The sequence below is a fragment of the Schistocerca serialis genome, chromosome 2, assembly GCF_023864345.2.
Source record: "Schistocerca serialis cubense isolate TAMUIC-IGC-003099 chromosome 2, iqSchSeri2.2, whole genome shotgun sequence".
Taxonomy (NCBI): Eukaryota; Metazoa; Arthropoda; class Insecta; order Orthoptera; family Acrididae; genus Schistocerca; species Schistocerca serialis.
The window spans coordinates 32,010,728-32,029,197 of NC_064639.1; the positions used below are offsets into that span (position 1 = coordinate 32,010,728).

The 18,470-nt window shown below is 46.4% G+C and overlaps 1 protein-coding gene and 1 pseudogene across 1 annotated transcript in view; one reads left to right on the forward strand and one right to left on the reverse strand.

Moving 5' to 3' along the window:
* LOC126458641 (glypican-5-like) overlaps positions 1-18,470 on the reverse strand; it is a 415,406-nt gene that overhangs the window by 247,436 nt on the left and 149,500 nt on the right. The gene's annotated exons all lie outside the window — the stretch shown is intronic.
* On the forward strand, positions 10,009-10,126 carry LOC126459548 (5S ribosomal RNA; annotated as a pseudogene).

Sequence of the window (18,470 nt, forward strand, 5' to 3'; positions counted from 1 at the left end):
GCACTCATTAATTACTTCATGGCCGGCCGGAGTGGCCGTGCGGTTCTAGGCGCTGCAGTCCGGAACCGCGGGACTGCTACGGTCGCAGGTTCGAATCCTGCCTCGGGCGTGGATGTGTGTGATGTCCTTAGGTTAGTTAGGTTTAAGTATTTCTAAGTTCTAGGGGACTGATGACCTAAGATGTTGAGTCCCATAGTGCTCAGAGCCATTTGAACCAATTACTTCATGAGTACAAAGAGCTTAGTTGTGTTTCACAAGAACGATATTTTCTGAATCCGTGCTGACTATGTGTCAGTAAATCGTTTTCTTCGAGGTACTTCATAATGTTCGAGCACAGTATATGTTCTAAAACGTTGGTTTGGTTCCAATAAGGAAAATTATTGTCATTCGGCTGCACAGACCTATCGTCCCGTAAAACTAACAATGAAGAACCGAATGACTTTTGTGATTGTTTACTAGATAATTTTATTCCTGCAGATAGAGACTTTCCAACCATTAGATGGTCCAACACTAGCAGTAGTTCTGAACGGACACTAAGATCTGTGAGGTATTACACTCTAAACCGAACGTTCAATTTTACTCTTCCCATTCACACATATCTCATCTGTTAGAGATATTAAAGGGTATTAAAACTGAAACTTGCATTAAAGCTGGAAGCGAGAAGAAAAGTGTTCAAAAAATTCGGGACAAACAAAACTATTTAAAATTATGAATATGTTCCAAACATCTGCTACAAGCTTCTCCCAACTACATAATGTTATTGCTTATGCTTGACAATTGCAACTCTGCGTGTACTGGTACTGTATTTATGTTATGAGAATATTAGAAAGACAAACATTTTTAACCACACCTACTGCATGTAGACACTCCTAAGTCTCTGTAAAATGCGAAGGGAAGTGTTATAGGATTGTTGACAGCTTATGGGAATCAACATGTACGCTATGGATAAATAATTTGGCAACTAATTGGTATCACTATGTCCGCTGTCGGATAAATACGGACGCAGCTGGTGGGAATCAAGATGTCCGTTTCGGCATTAATTCCTGGTCAGTCGTGATGCCGTGGTACGTCTGCCATCGCCCCTCCACCCCCCCCCCCCCCTCTTGATTCTCATCCCCTCCAGTTCTGTCAGAGGGACTATCCGCACCTCGCAGGAGGCCTGTGTACTCAGCAACAATACACGCACAGCATCATCCCATTACCACCGTATTGTGTGAGGGTAGCTGGCGGACGCTTCGCAGCATGAGTGTACGCGCTTTGCCCCAGAGATCACGTAATCTTAATCGTACTGCACACACGTGGGATGATATCGATATGGACTTATGCACTTAAGGCACTGCCGCCCCTAATCTCCGTGTGTTGTGTGAGCGTGCTGGGCGATAATGAATCCGTGAGTTCCGCGCCACGATATGTCGACCGCCGCCGCTAACAGTGTGGGCGGAACGAAGGCCTCTACCGCGAACATGTCGCTATCTCAGTTATTCCAGACTACGGAGTTCGATAATCTCCGCCTGAATATCCGTACGCCAGTCGAGAAAGTGATATGATTTTCGCTTATGACGAATGATACAAAAAATATTAGAGCAGCGATGCGGCTGTATGTTGAAAGTATCCCGAACGTGCTAAACCCCAACAATCTGTTGTTCAAATATTACGAAAAATATCAGACTTTGGAAATTTGAAAAATAAAATACGGCAACTAAAAAGAAAAACTGCTGTTGAGAGAAAAGCAACTAACACATTAGCAGCGGTAACACCTGATACACAGATTACTGAGTGTCAGCTTCGTCGTGCGAATGGGATCAGCCCAAGGAGTGGCTTCGAATACTACATTCCAGCCAAGTCACCCTTTCCATATTTCGCTCCAACAGCCCGACGGCAGTAACCTTAAAAATCTCTTACAGTTCTGCGAATGATAACTGCGAATAACTACAAAGTAATGTGGTCTTCCTATGCAAGATTTTGTTTGTAAGTGAACCATCTTTTACAAAGTAGGGACAAATGAATCTTGGCAATAAGCACGAATGGATGAAAATCCATGCTGGCCGAGAGGCAATGAGTAAACAACGACCTTGGTCTGTCGACGTTAGGAGCAGGCTTTGCAAGAATCGCATCATTGGTCCTCGTTTCATTGACAGAACTCTAAGCAGGCGCAGGTTTCGATACTTTTAGCATACATTCTGCTGCAGTTTTTGGAATTCATTCCACGGGAGAATCAATGTCCTCCCGCTGATTCGTCAAGGATGATTAATGGCTTTATTAATATAATTGCACATCGTCGAATCGGTCTTTACAGAAACACAAAATGGCATACTCGCTCCTAGATTTAACAACAGTGGACTTTCATATAACAGCAAACCTGCAAGGACATCGAGATGACAACTGACGGTACGAAATATCTAACAGCACGAGTGTAGCAGCGAAAAGTTCAGATAAAGTTCAATCAGCAGTATTGGAGGCTCAAAATCATTTTGTGACATCGATCAGTGCTCGGGGTAAATATTTTGAACGCTTAATATGACAGTCGTAATAAAGTTCATCCTGAAAAAGTTCAATGCGATTTAAGTCAGGCGACTGATGTGGCGAAATCATATTCTTCAGTTCCCACATTTCTCTCTTTTATTTACATACCTTCTGCACAATTTAGAAGCATATTTGGGATCATTATCCTGCTGCAGAAGAAACCGACGACCAATATGACCCTTGCCAGATGGAACGGCATTGTTTGTCAGCATCCTATGATATCCTCCATTATTTTATGTTCCAGTAACTCTCACTAGATCATCAACAAAAAAAAAAACAACAAAAAAATCCACTCACCATGAGCGACGTCCCATCATCTTTGACCACTGGCGTCACACACTGACTTTTCATATGTTCTCCACGAAATTGTCGAACAAATGTTCCACGATGGCCTGCAAATACTTCCGGGAATAACACCTTGTTGGAGCACTGCTACACGTTCTAATTTTTACGTTACTTAGCATATTGCAATCTTTCCCCCGTATTTTGTTTGCGTATTAAAGGTTTCTTGGCCGCAAAGCAACCCTTTAAACCGTGTTCACGAAGACGTTGTTGCACTGTTGAGACAGAGTTTGGCCCTATTTTTTGGGTTACTGCATAAGTTCAAAGCGTTTTTCCATAAGTTTAATAAACACAACAGAGACACATAACAGAGACTTCAGTCATCAATAATATATTCTCCTTTATTACCTACAACAGTCTGCCAATGACGGCGATGATGACGATCATGATGATGATGATGTTTGCTTTGTGTGGCGCTCAACTGCGCGGTCATCAGTGCCCGTACATAGTCCCAATTTTTTACGCGGTTCAATCTAGCCACTATCAGGAATGATGATGATGATGATGATGATGATGAAATGATGAGGACAAAACAAACACCCAGTCCCCAGGCAGAGAAATCAATGATGGGGTAAGTTTTCGATTCAGTGACTGTAGAAATCTTGCAGTTTTGAGGCGAAGAACGTGTCGAACTATGTTCGGAACACATTTTCATCCGGAAATGATGAAAATCTAGGGGGAGGGGGCACAAGATCAGCTGAATAAAGTGGGTGCGGAATGAATTCCCAACCCAATTCCTGTATAGTGTTTTTTGTCAGTGTAGCAGAATGTGGGCGGCCGTTATCGTGGAATACAATCACTTCACGCAGTCTTCCTGGTCGTCATTATTTGACTGCGTCTGCAAGACCTCTCAGTTATTGACAACAAATGTCAGCAGTGAAGGATACAACTCGGCGAAGCAATTGGTAGTACACTATGCCGTCGCAGTTCCACCAGATACACAACATTACCTTTTGTGGATATGCGCAAGTCTTTGTTTGGTTTGGGCGCAAGCATCCCTTCCTTTCCCTTACTTTAGCATAAAAACACAATTTCTAGTCGCCAGAAACGATACAGGGTAGGAATAGTCGGTCTTGTTCACGAGTCAGCTGACCAGAAGCAAGAAGAGACGTATGTATGACCACCAGCTCGTTTTTAGAGCCGGGCGGAGTGGCCGAGCGGTTCTAGGCTCTACAAGCTGGAACCGAGGGACCGTGACGGCCACAGGTTCGAATCCTGCTTCGGGCATGGATGTCTGTTGTGTCCTTAGGTTATTTAAGTTTAAGTAGTTCTACGTTATAGGGGACTGATGACCTCAGAAGTTAAGTCCGATAGTGCTCAGAGCCATTTGATTTAGTTTTTAGAATTTTGGCTTATAGCATACGGTACTCACACACCCATTTTTGAATCTTGCCCATTGCATGCAGACGTCGCACGATAACCCTGGAAAGATCATAGTTCATCACATCTGCCATTTCTAGAGTACACTGACGTGGGTGATTGTCGATTAATGCATTTACATAATCTTCATCAAACCTCGAACGTCTTCCCGAACGTGGAGAGTCACTAACGTGAAAAAGGGCCTCCTTAAAACGAGAAACCATTTTCTTGCCGTGCTGGAATTATCTCCATACACGGCGCAAATGTTCCTGGTTGCATCCACTGCTGTTACCCTTCAATCGAACTTAAACAGGAGAATATGTCGGGAAATGTTCCGATTTTTCCACTTGGCACTACGTTTCGTAGCGTCCACAACTCCACTCACTATCCGCAAATGACAAAATGACAATATGTAAACTCCAACAGCACCAGTGAACCTCAATGATAGTCGATAAATAAACACATAGGAACCGGAATATCAACATGCAAAAAAACGCTACGAACTTATGCACCAACGTAATACTTCTTCGCGAATTTCAGGTACACAACGAATCGTTTGACGTTGTACACGTGTGAACTGACATTTCCTGCATGATGCTACATGATGTTACTCCAGGTCGTCCAGATCGGGTCTCCAACCAGGATTTCCCACTTTACGCGAGCGGTCGCCGTAAGCACTTTGGGTATCCGTGGACGAACCAAGGCCAGACCCAAAGTTCTATGCGTCTTCGTTCCTGCATTACAACCTGTACCGGCGCACACATTATGTCGTTCCCATACAGGGGAGGACATTTCAATTTTAAGTCGCTGCCTGCTATCGCCAGATAAGTACGATATTGCAGTGCTTGTGCTGTTGAGATGAGCGATGTAACGTTCCTTCGGACATGCATTCATCGTTCTTCATAATAACACAGTCACTGCAATATCGTTCGTATGTTAACTCCTGACGACGATGGTGAAGAGAGATGTCCATCGAGAGCTCGAGCATTTTATTCGAATTGACGCTGCTGGATAACCGAGAACGTTTTATTGATTAACGTATGAGAAGTTATTAAGACGTAAGTGTGATTACCTTGGTACTGTTGTGCACAGGTGGTGTTTTAATTGTCTGGTGACAGTAATAATATAGTAGATCAAGGTGTGGAAGATTAAGTATTGTTTTACCATCGTCGGTTTAACAGCAACTGTTTGTTGTTATGGTCGAGTGCCAAACGTTGTAAATTTTTGTGTTCTTGACATGTTGTCCGTATACACCAAAACCGAATGTTTTCTAGATTTAAATTTATTCTGATATTGTTATAAAGATAATTGTTCTGTTGATTATCAGCCGTACTTAAAGCGCTTCCGGGCTACAGAAATATATATTCTGATTTATTGTAAATGGTTTTCTATTCCGTTATTTGGAAGCTGTATGCTTCATAAAATAGCTGTTAATGAGTCCCACGTCTGCACAGTCCCCAACCCAACACCCATCCCACTAAATGCCACACTAGAGCGGTTAAAAATTACTTGATGGGTAGCTGTATCAAAACCGATCACGTGGAAATAAAGAAAAGCGACCTGGAGGCTGAATTTGGACAGTTTCCCATATTTTCTGCACTTGCATTTCGTGTTTTGATGAGTACTACCCCTTTTCAAAATATTAGACACCTCCTTAGCTTCTTGGATGTTACGTATAGACGTTGAATTATTGAGTGCGTGCATGTAGTCGGATAGCACTGGCGGTTCGTTTCCTTTTATTTTCCTAACGATTGTGACGTCTTCGGTGACACCAGCTATTCATTTGGTATTTATATTTTTAGGAGGCGTTATGTAACGCGCACTGACCCGTCCGGAAGGCACGGCACGCGCAGAGACGCAGCAGGGCAGCCAACCGTGTGTCAGGGCGGACTACACTACTGGCCATTAAAATTCCTACACCAAGGAGAAATGCAGATGATAAACGGGTATTCATTGGACAAATATATTATACTAGAACTGACATGTAATAACATTTTCACGCAATTTGGGTGCATAGATCCTGAGAAATCAGTACCCAGAACAACCACCTCTGGCCGCAACAACAGCCTTGATACGACTGGGCATTGAGTCAAACAGAGCTTGGATAGCGTGTACAGGTACAGCTGCGCACGCAGCTTCAACACGATACCGCAGTACATCAAGAGTAGTGACTGGGGTATTGTGACGAGCCAGTTGCTCAACCACCATTGACCAGAAGTTTTCAATTGGTGAGAGAACTGGAGAATGTGCTGGCCAGTGGCAATCGAATATTTTCTCTATCCAGAAAGGCCCGTACAGGACCTGCAACATGCGGTCGTGCATCATCCTGCGGAAATGTAGGGTTTCGCAGGGATCGAATCAAGGGTAGAGCCACGGGTCGTAACATATCTGAAATGTAACGTCCACTGTTCAAAGTGCCGTCAAAGCGAACAAGAGGTGACCGAGACGTGTAACCAATGGCACCCCAACCATCACGCCGCGTGATACGCCAGTATGGGGATGACGAATACACGCTTCCAATGTGCGTTCACCGCGATGTCGCCAAACACGCATGCGACCATCATAATGGTGTATACAGAAACTGGATTCATCCGAAAAAATGCACCCAGGTTCGTCGTTGAGCACACCATCGCAGGCTATCCTGCCTGTGATGCAGCGTCAAGGGTATCCGCAGCCATGGTCACCGAGCTGATAGTCCATGCTGGTGCAAACGTCGTCGAACTGTTCGTGCAGATGGTTGTTGTCTTGCAAACGTCGCCATCTGCTGACTCAGGGATCGAGACGTGGCTGCACGATCCGTTACAGCCATGCGGATAAGATGCCTGTCATCTCCACTGCTAGTGATACGAGGCCGTTGGGATCCAGCACGGCGTTCCGTATTACCCTCCTGAACCCACCGATTCCTTATTCTGCTAACAGTCATTGTATCTCGACCAACGCGAGCAGCGGTGTCGCGATACGATGAACCGCAATCGCATTAGTCTACAATCCGACCTTTATCGAAGTCGGATACGTGATGGCACGCATTTCTCCTCCTTACACGGGGCGTCACAACAACGTTTCACGAGGCAAAGCCGGTCAACTGCTGTTTGTGTATGAGAAATCGGTTGGAAACTTCCCTCATGTGAGCATGTTGTAGGTGTCGCCACCGGCGCCAACCTTGTGTGAATGCTCTGAAAAGCTAATCACTTGCATATCACAGCATCTTTTTCGTGTCGGTTAAATTTCGCGTCTGTAGCACGTCATCTTCGTGGTGTAGCAATTTTAATGGCCAGTAGTGTAGTTAGGCAGGCAGGTGCGCGGCCTGGCTGCAGGTTAACACATGGCGCTGCTGTGGCCTGCTGCCCCCTGCAGAGCCCGTACGCAGCGGCAGCGTAACGAAGTTTGCGCGCCACACTGACTTTGTTTTAAATGCAATTTTGTTTACAAATTGCAGCCTACACACCGGAAAAAATATCTTGACACACCAATTTACGTTTAATGTATATTTTGTTATTTATTACAGGCAGTTAATTTGCAAAGCTAACAATGAAATAATTCATGTGAACGTAAGTGTTGAAAATTAAAAACAAAATAATTCACGTGTACCTTATGAAGGGAGCCGATCACGGGAGATTTCGTAGGGGAAAGAAACAAAAAACGCACCACGAAGGAACTATCCGTAAGGGATAGAAATCGGCGCATGTGATGATCAAAAAGTCACTATAAATTTGAAAGCTTAATAAACCACGGAATAATGTAGATAGAGAGGTAAAAATTGACACACGTGCTTAGAATGACATGGGTTTTTATTAGAATAAAAAAAAGTATTGCTAGAGGCGTGAAAGATCTCTTGCGCGCGTCGTTTGGTGATCGTGTGCTCAGCCGCCACTTTCGTCATGCTTGGCCTCCCAGGTCCCCAGACCTCAGTCCGTACGATTATTGGCTTTGGGGTTTCCTGAAGTCGCAAGTGTATCGTGATCGACCGATATATCTAGGGATGCTGGAAGACAACACCCGACGCCAATGGCTCACCATAACTCCAGACATGTTTTACAGTGCTGTTCACAACACTATTCCTCGACTACAGCTATTGTTGAGGAATGATGGTGGACATACTGAACATTTCCTGTAAAGAACATCATCTTTGCTTTGTCTTACTTTGTTATGCTAATTATTGCTATTCTGATCAGATGAAGCGCCATCTGTCGGACATTTTTTGAACTTTTGTATTATTTTGGTTCTAATAAAACTCCATGTCATTCCAAGCATGTGTGTCAATTTGTACCTCTCTATCTACATTATTCCGTGATTTATTCAGTTTTCAAATTTATACTAACTTTTTGATCACCCGGTACATACACAGACAACCAAATGATTAGGATTTCGGGAAAATTGGTTGATTTATTCAAGTGAAAAATCTTCACAAATTGAGGAAATCAATAATGCGATGATCCGCCTCTGGCCCTTATGCAAGCAGTTGTTCGGCTTGATACTGATCGACAGATTTGTTGGATGTCCTCCTAAGGGGAATCGTGCCAAATTCTGTCCAATTGGCACTTTATGTCGACAAAATTGCGTGTTGATTGGAGGGCCCTGTCCAGGATGCTCCAGACGGTCTCGATTGAGGAGAGATCCGGCGCCCTCGGTGGTCAAAATATGGCTTGCCACGGGTGAAGACAAGCTCTAGAATCTCTTGCCGCGTGCGGGCGGGCGTTATCTTGTTGAAATGTAAGCCCAGGATGGACTGCCATGAAGCGCAACAAAACGGGTAAACATTGTCGACCGGCTGCTCTGCTGTAAGGTTGCCGCTGACAGCAAGTAAATGGGTCCAGCTGTGGAAGTTCCTCGCTCCCCAGACCATCACTCCTGGACGACGGACCATATGGAGGGCGACAATCACGTTGGTACATGACAATTGTCGTGGGTGTCTCCAGACGCGTCTTCGTTCTGTTTCTCATTGACTGTACTAGTATTTTGTTCAGGGATGAGTCCAGCTTCCAGCTGAGCACGACGACCAGCGAAAACGAGTCTGGAGGCGCTCCAGACTGCGGCAGAATACTAACCTGACTGCCGGCCGCCATATCGCCCGACAGCCACGAGTGAAGGTCTGGAGTGCCATTTGATTTCACAGCACGACGCCTTCGGTCGTCATCCGCAGCACCCTTACGTAAAGCACAGCGGTACGTCGAACATTCTACACCGCGTCTTGTTGCGCTTCATCGAAACCCATCCTGGAATTAAATTTGAGCAAGATAACGACCGCTCGCACACGGCAAGGGTTTCTGCTGCTTGTGTTGGTGCTTGCCAAGCCCTGCGTTGGCCAGCAAGGACGCCAGATCTCTTCCCAATTAATAAGGATTGGACCACTATTGGCAGGCACCCCCAACCAGCTCGGGATTTTTACGGCGCCAGTTGGACAGAATTTTGCACGATATCCCTGGGGTGGACGTCCAAGAACTCTATCAATCAATGTCAAGCCGAATAATTGTTTTAAAAAGGGCCAGAAGAGGACCAACGCTTTATTGATTAGCTCAATTTGTGATGCTCTTTCTCTTGAATTAATCACCCACTTTTTTTCTAAAATTGTAATCGTTTGTTTGTATGTAGAAGTACATCACATCTACGACTTGCGTCCCTTTTGAATAATTCATTTATGGTGCGTCTTAGAGTGTATGTTGCTTGAAATTTCATCTTTATGCCACCTTGTTTTCAGCATTTGCAGTGAAAAAAAGAGAGCCATCTATACACATGGAGAATGGCATGAATACATTGTGGATATTTGGTGTGCCTAAGGTTACTGGAGGCAACAGCCTTGCCGCAGTGGATACGCCGGTTCCCGTCAGATCACCGAAGTTAAGCGCTGTCGGGCGTGGCCGGCACTTGAATGGGTGGCCATCTGGGCCGCCATGCGCTGTTGCCATTTTTCCGGGCGCACTCAGCCTCGTGATGCCAACTGAGGAGCTAGTTGACCGAATAGTAGCGCCTCTGGTCAGAGAAAACCGCGTGATAAACATTGACCTGCGTAAAAATGAAACTGCAGGGTGAAATTCGCTAGATATAGTAAATGAAATATAGGTACAAAAATGAGCGAAACGCGTACACGGGCATGGTACTCATACTAAACTGCGGGAACGATTTCAGTGAAATTTGGTGCACACATTACGAACAATCTGGAAACTAGGAAACTGTGAGGATAAGAACCACCGACCCCTTTTTGGGGCGGGGGGCGGGGGGGTGGGGGGGGGGGGAGGAATTAAGGTGGAGGGTGATAGGGAGGGAGGAAGTGATAAGGTGGAGGGTGAGAAGGGGCGCTGCAGTCATGGGCTGTGCGGCTGGTACCGGCGGAGGTTCGAGTCCTCCCTCGGGCATGGGTGTGTGTGTGTGTCTGTCCTTAGGATAATTTAGGTTAAGTAGTGTATAAGCTTAGGGACTGATGACCTTGGCAGTTAAGTCCCGCCGGCCGGAGTGGCCGAGCGGTTCTAGGCGCTTCAGTCTGGATCCGCGCGACCGCTACGGTCGCAGGTTCGAATCCTGCCTCGGGCATGGACGTGTGTGATGTCCTTAGGTTAGTTAGGTTTAAGTAGTTCTAAGTTCTAGGGGACTGACGACCTCAGATGTTAAGTCGCTTTAGTGCTCAGAGCCATTTGAACCAAGCCAATTAATTCCCATAAGATATCACACACATTTGAACATTTGAAATTTGGGGGGTAGTCATGGACAGGTAGGGAGAGAGGTGGTAGAGGGGAATGGACAGAGAGGCGGAAGAGGAGAAGTTGGGCAGAGAAAGGGGTAGGAGAAGGTGGACAGAGAGTGAGGGGTGGAGGAGATGGACAGAGGGAGGTTATTGGAGGTTGACAGAGAGATAGGGGGGGGGGGGAGATAGACTGATGGAAGACTGGAATAAGTACATACCCGTGAAACGCCGGGTGTATAGTTGGTTTTATCTAGAGAAAGAATGCAGTGTTTAGTGATGGGAACGATAGCACCCGTTCAGTAAATGGCGGTAATGATATCGCAAAGTTACTTTTCCTCAGTGAATCTGTCATTGACTGGATCTCCACTGGGCCACAGCATGAATACCAGTTTAGCGATGTGCAAATATATGCGGTATTTTACTCCTGGAGGGAGAGTGCGCTAATGTTGGAAGTAATTCAAGGGCGACTGAGTAAGTTAGTCACCGGAGTGAGTCCCAAGCAGTACGAGTTAGTGCGATTGAGTAGTGTACACCGCAACTTTGCTTTTATGGCCCAAGCCGCCCGTGCAAAATCTGGTTAAAACGCGAGGGGTTGTCGCACGATTATTTACTACACTGCAAAGCATTTGCATAACGACGATGTATATCATTAAGGCCCAAGGTAACTTAATCATAGTAATTTACATACTGAAACTGGTTCAGTCAGCGCAAAGGTCTCATGTCGGCCACATCAACTGATTATTTTTATTTTGCCAGGTGAACAGCGTAATATTTTATCAGCTTTCTTTAATATTTTCTGTGTATTTAGCACAGTGATGTCGATATACGTCATTTACACGAAAGAAACAAGCACACCACAGTATAATTAGCAGGACGAAGATAAACGTGGCAGCTACATGAAAATATGTGCTCAGACTACACGCATACACACACACACACACACACACACACACACACACAACACACACATACTGATGAGCAGAAGCATTATGACCATCTGTTTAACAGCGCATTGCTTCACCTTTAGAAAGCAGCGAGTATGCCTGTCATGAAATGGACAAGTGTTCGGTAGTTCGTAGAAGGCGTGTGGTATCAGGTGTCTACATGCACGTCACGCATATCCTGTTAATTAAAGGCCGGTGATTTGTGTGCGCGGAGTTGACGTGCGATATTATCCCATGTGTGTTCCATCGGGTTCCGATCAGGCGATTTTGGCGGCGAAGGCATCAACGTGAGCCACTATCACCTTCCTCGAACCACTGTAGCTCGATTATGGCCGTTTGAGAAGGACAGTTATCCTGCTGGAAGTTGCTATCGACGTCGGGGAAGACATCAGGCACGGTGGTCCACAATAATATTCACGAAGTGCACGGCTGTCACGTGTCTCCAAATGAGTTGGTGCACAGACGTTCGTAGCGTTTCTGCACAAGTTATAATAAATAATACGACAGATACACATAACAGAGTCAATAGTCTACCAAAGCTGGGGTAACTTTTCAAAACCGCGACTGTAGAAATCCCTTGGTTTTGAGGTGAAGAACTCGGCATGCCACATTCGGAGCGCATTTTCAACCGGAAAGGAAGTTCCTTGAAGGCTATTCAATATAGAACGGAAAAAGAAGACAGTCTGATGGCGCAAGATCAGGAGCATAAGACGGTTGCGGAATGATCTCACTACTCAACTCCTGCGCCGGCCGCGGTGGCCGTGCGGTTCTGGCGCTGCAGTCCGGAACCGCTAGGCTGCTACGGTCGCAGGTTCGAATCCTGCCTCGGGCATGGGTGTGTGTGATGTCCTTAGGTTAGTTAGGTTTAAGTAGCTCTAAGTTCTAGGGGAGTTATGACCTAAGATGTTGAGTCCCATAGTGCTCAGAGCCATTTGAACCATTCTTGAACTCAACTCCTGTACAGTATTTTCTGTCAGTCTGTCGGAATACGGACAGGCGTTATCGTGAAGGAGCGTCGCATCAGGAGTCTTGCTGGTCGTTGTTCTTGGATTATGTCTGCGAGACGTCTCAGCTGTTGACAATAACCGTCAGCAGTGATGGTCAGACTGCGGGCAAGCACATCGTAGTACACCACATCCCCGCCGTTCCGCCAAACCCATACCATTGTCTATTGTGGAAGCACGCAGGTCTTTGTATGGCGAGTTGCTGCTTTGTTTCGGCTCAATCATTCCTTTCTTTTCTTTATGTTCGCTAGTTGATGGCGAGCAAGTAGAGATGCACACATGAACATCCGGTAACTTTTGTGATTTTGGGTTATAGCATGCGGTACGCATACATCCGTTTTTGGACTTTCGTTACTGCATGCAAATGTCACACGGTAGTGGTAGAGCGATCGCATACAGTTCATCTCATTTTCCAGTTCTCTGGTACACTGACGTTTGTCATTTCGGATTAACGCGTTTAAATGAACTTCATAAAACCCCGAAGGACTTCCTGAACGCGAAGAGTTACTACTGTCAAAACGATCTTCCTTAAAACGAGAAAACCATTTTCTTGCCATACTCTGTCCAAATGCATTTTCCCCACACATGGCGCAAATGTTTCTGGTTGCGCCCAATACTGTCACCCTCTACTGAACTCAGACAGTAGAATATGAGGGTAACGTTCAGATTTCTCCACTTGGCACCTACACTCCTGGAAATTGAAATAAGAACACCGTGAATTCATTGTCCCAGGAAGGGGAAACTTTATTGACACATTCCTGGGGTCAGATACATCACATGATCACACTGACAGAACCACAGGCACATAGACACAGGCAACAGAGCATGCACAATGTCGGCACTAGTACAGTGTATATCCACCTTTCGCAGCAATGCAGGCTGCTATTCTCCCATGGAGACGATCGTAGAGATGCTGGATGTAGTCCTGTGGAACGGCTTGCCATGCCATTTCCACCTGGCGCCTCAGTTGGACCAGCGTTCGTGCTGGACGTGCAAACCGCGTGAGACGACGTTTCATCCAGTCCCGAACATGCTCAATGGGGGACAGATCCGGAGATCTTGCTGGCCAGGGTAGTTAACGTACACCTTCTAGAGCACGTTGGATGGCACGGGATACATGCGGACGTGCATTGTCCTGTTGGAACAGCAAGTTCCCTTGCCGGTCTAGGAATGGTAGAACGATGGGTTCGATGACGGTTTGGATGTACCGTGCACTATTCAGTGTCCCCTCGACGATCACCAGTGGTGTACGGCCAGTGTAGGAGATCGCTCCCCACACCATGATGCCGGGTGTTGGCCCTGTGTGCCTCGGTCGTATGCAGTCCTGATTGTGGCGCTCACCTGCACGGCGCCAAACACGCATACGACCATCATTGGCACCAAGGCAGAAGCGACTCTCATCGCTGAAGACGACACGTCTCCATTCGTCCCTCCATTCACGACTGTCGCGACACCACTGGAGGCGGGCTGCACGATGTTGGGGCGTGAGCGGAAGACGGCCTAACGGTGTGCGGGACCATAGCCCAGCTTCATGGAGACGGTTGCGAATGGTCCTCGCCGATACCCCAGGAGCAACAGTGTCCCTAATTTGCTGGGAAGTGGCGGTGCGGTCCCCTACGGCACTGCGTAGGATCCTACGGTCTTGGCGTGCATCCGTGCGTCGCTGCGGTCCGGCCCCAGGTCGACGGGCACGTGCACCTTCCGCCGACCACTGGCGACAACATCGATGTACTGTGGAGACCCCACGCCCCACGTGTTGAGCAATTCGGCGGTACGTCCACCCGGCCTCCCGCATGCCCACTATACGCCCTCGCTCAAAGTCCGTCAACTGCACTTACGGTTCACGTCCACGCTGTCGCCGCATGCTACCAGTGTTAAAGACTGCGATGGAGCTCCGTATGCCACGGCAAACTGGCTGACACTGACGGCGGCGGTGCACAAATGCTGCGCAGCTAGCGCCATTCGACGGCCAACACCGCGGTTCCTGGTGTGTCCGCTGTGCCGTGCGTGTGATCATTGCTTGTACAGCCCTCTCGCAGTGTCCGGAGCAAGTATGGTGGGTCTGACACACCGGTGTCAATGTGTTCTTTTTTCCATTTCCAGGAGTGTATTTGCTGGCGTCCACAGCCCCACTCGCTGTCTCCAAATGACAAGATGACGATATGTAAACTCAAACACTACCAGTGAAATAAAAAATGACAGTCAATAAATAAACTCATAACGACCAGAAACCAAAATGCAAAACAAAAACGCTACGAACTTATGTACCAACCCAATATTACTGCCACAGGTCCCCGACATCGTAATACTGCCCACACCGACCTGTGTCCTTGACGGCGAGCATTTTTCCAGCAGCCGATCGCTTGAATGTTGTCACACCTGGACACGACCATCGACATGATACAATAAAAAGCGTTATTCATCCATCCAGGTGACATGTTTCTACTGATCCACGGTCCCACCCGTCCAGGAGACATTTTTTATACTGATCCATGGTCCCATCCGTCCAGGTGACATGGTTCTACTGATCCACAGTCCCATCAATCCAGGTGACATGTTTCTACTGATCCACAGTCCCATCTGTCCAGGTAACAAGTTTCTACTGATCCACTGATCGACAGTCCCATCCGTCCAGGTGACATGTTTCTACTGATCCACAGTCCCACCTGTCCAGATGACAAGTTTCTACTGATCTACAGTCCCACCCATCTAGGGGACATGTTTCTACTGATCCATGGCCCCGTCTGTCCAGGTGACATGTTTCTACTGATCCACAGTCCCATTTGTCCAGGTAACATGTTTCTACTGATCCATGGTCCCATCTGTCTGGGTAACATGTTTCTACTGATCCACTGATCCACAGTTGCATCCGTCCAGGTGACATGTTTCTACTGATCCACGGTCCCATCCGTCCAGGAGACATTTTTTATACTGATCCATGATCCCATCCGTCCAGGTGACATGTTTCTACTGATCCACAGTCCCATCTGCCCAGGTAACATGTTTCTACTGATCCATGGTCCCATCCGTCCAGGTGACATGTTTCTACTGATCCACGGTCCCATCCGTCCAGGTGACATGTATCTACTGATCCTCGGTCCAATCTCGATAACCCATTGCCCACTACAATCGTAATTGACGATGTCGCTGAGTCAACGTACGAACTCGTGGAGACAGTCTGCTGCAGAGCTTCATTTCCAACAATGTGCAGTGAACTATCCCCTGTGATACGCGCTTATACAAGCCTTGTACTCTGTGTTCACATCCGCCAGACATCCACGCGTATTCACCTTTACAGAACGGGCGAGCCTCCGATCGCCACCTTCTGTGCTGAGTCGTGGACGTCCGACATCAGGTTGCCCACTCGTGTCATGCCTTCTACCTCTTCTCACAGATGGCCAAGGCAGCAACACGTTCCATGTCGCCGGACCGTAATAATACGTCCTTTGCCACAATCGCTTATGTCACTGGATTTTCCCAATTCGTCTGAACTCAGCTTATATGCTTTCCTGCCACGTCACCTGCCTCAGCTTCACCTCAAGGTATTCCGTGGTGGACGTTGGTCGCTGCGTTTAGGCTTATCAGCGTCTAACGCTGTCTGGAGAGTAAGTTTCCACAGGAATAGGCTTTACAATGCAGTGCACGACTTCAGAGTCCCTGAGAAGCTAATGAAAATGGTGTGAACTTGTGTGGAGAAGTCAAAGGGAGCAGTGCGTTTCCATTAAGAACCGAGACAGGTCTCAGACAAGGGGACGGTCTCTTATTTCTTCTGTTCAGTGTCCTCTTAGACAAAGTAATAAGGGAATGTAGAAAAAAAGTGTGGGTTGGAGTACAGACGGATGGTAATTTCATTTGTCTCTTTAGATTGTATAGTGCTCTTAAGTGAATCAAGCCATGAGCTGAAAGAAGTGAACCAGAATATTGACAACTACGCACAGAAGGTTGGGCTAAAGGTGAATCAAAACTAAACGGAGTTGATGCATTTAGGAGGAAGACCAGAGCAGGAAGAAATTCTTAAAATAGATGGCATGAGGTTGAAGGAGGTTCAACGGGTTAAATTGTCTGTGATCTTGGTTTACCAGTGACGACAGCATACGAATGGACATCCAGGAAACAATAGCAGTGGAAATGGCAAGCATGCATTCTCTAAGGGAAACGCTCAGCTCAAAATCAGTATCAAGGAGAACAGCAATGGAAATGAGAAGCATGTGTTCCCTCAAGGAGACGTTGAACTCAAAATCAATAACAGCGAATACTAAGGTGAGAATATATAACACAGTGATATGACCAGTAGTCATGTACGGTTCGGAAACCTGTAGCATGACTAAACGAGAAAAGGAAAAAGTGTTAATATCTGAAAGAAGAGTAATGACGAAAATATGGAGACCGATCTTTGATAAAGGAAAATGGAGGTGGAGGAAGAATGAGGAAATCTACCCCTTTATGCAACAACCAACAATCCCGCAGTAGCCGAAGAGCAAAAGAATCGAGTGGGTGGGCCATGCAGCCCGTATTCCACAGCAAAGACCGGTGTAGAAAACACTTGATGGGAAATCAAACACCAGACGCCCCATAGCACGATCAAGGCAGCGCTAATGGACGACCTGGCGGAAGACCTGGCAACCCTGGGGATTGAAGACACCTGAAAGAATTCCGTAGACTGTGACCGCCGGATATGTGTATTATGTATGAGGAGAAATGGCGTCAGAAAACTCATAACCTTGCATTCAGTATCAGTACATTAAAATTTTAGCTTACAGTGAGAAATCATTTCGTGTTTGTCATCCGTGGGTTATGGACTTTTGCAGGACACGACGATTAGGCTGACATAGGTACTTGCCGGTGGAGCTGGCTGCCGAAACAATCATGCCCTTCTGGTACTTCGAAATCTCACGACCAGTTTCTCTTGTGGACCCTTCTGGGAGTGAAGATTGTTGGGCACCTTCCCAAGGTTTTGCCTTCATTTCTTACACCAGAACAGCTAGCTATAATTCCTTCACTCGGCAGAGAATACGGACGTCTCATCTGCTGTACAATTGTGTATTTCCCCTAGCGAGGAGGATTTGTTTTCCTTTCCTGGTCCTTGCATCCGCCGTTTCATTCCCTCCAATTCCACAGCGCTACCGTATCCACTGCAAGCTGATATTTTTTCTCCATACTATATAATTTTTCGGTATTTTTTTCAGTGATGGGCGTTACCACTGGCTGGAGTCGCCATCAAGCTCTAGATTACTATAGTAACATAGCTGCCTTTGAACCATTTATGATTACTGTCTAAGTAAATGAGTTGAAACAGTTATTACCATTCCAGCTTCGACATTATATGGAAATATGAAGCGTTTTGAAAAATAATTACTACATCGTAACAATTTATATTTATTGATGGAAACATACAGAAGAACAGGGACAAACTCCAAAATAAAGTCAAAACACAACTTTTTATGACATGTTATTACAAGTGTTCTATGTGTCAATAGCAACCGCGTGGCTCACCTCATGTAACGTTTATTTACCAACAGAAGTTGCTGCTGCTGTTATTCTGAAAAAGGGACGAGAAATACATTCTTTCACGTATTTACACAGGTAGTGTCTCGGGATCCCAAGCGCCCTATTGAACGTTAA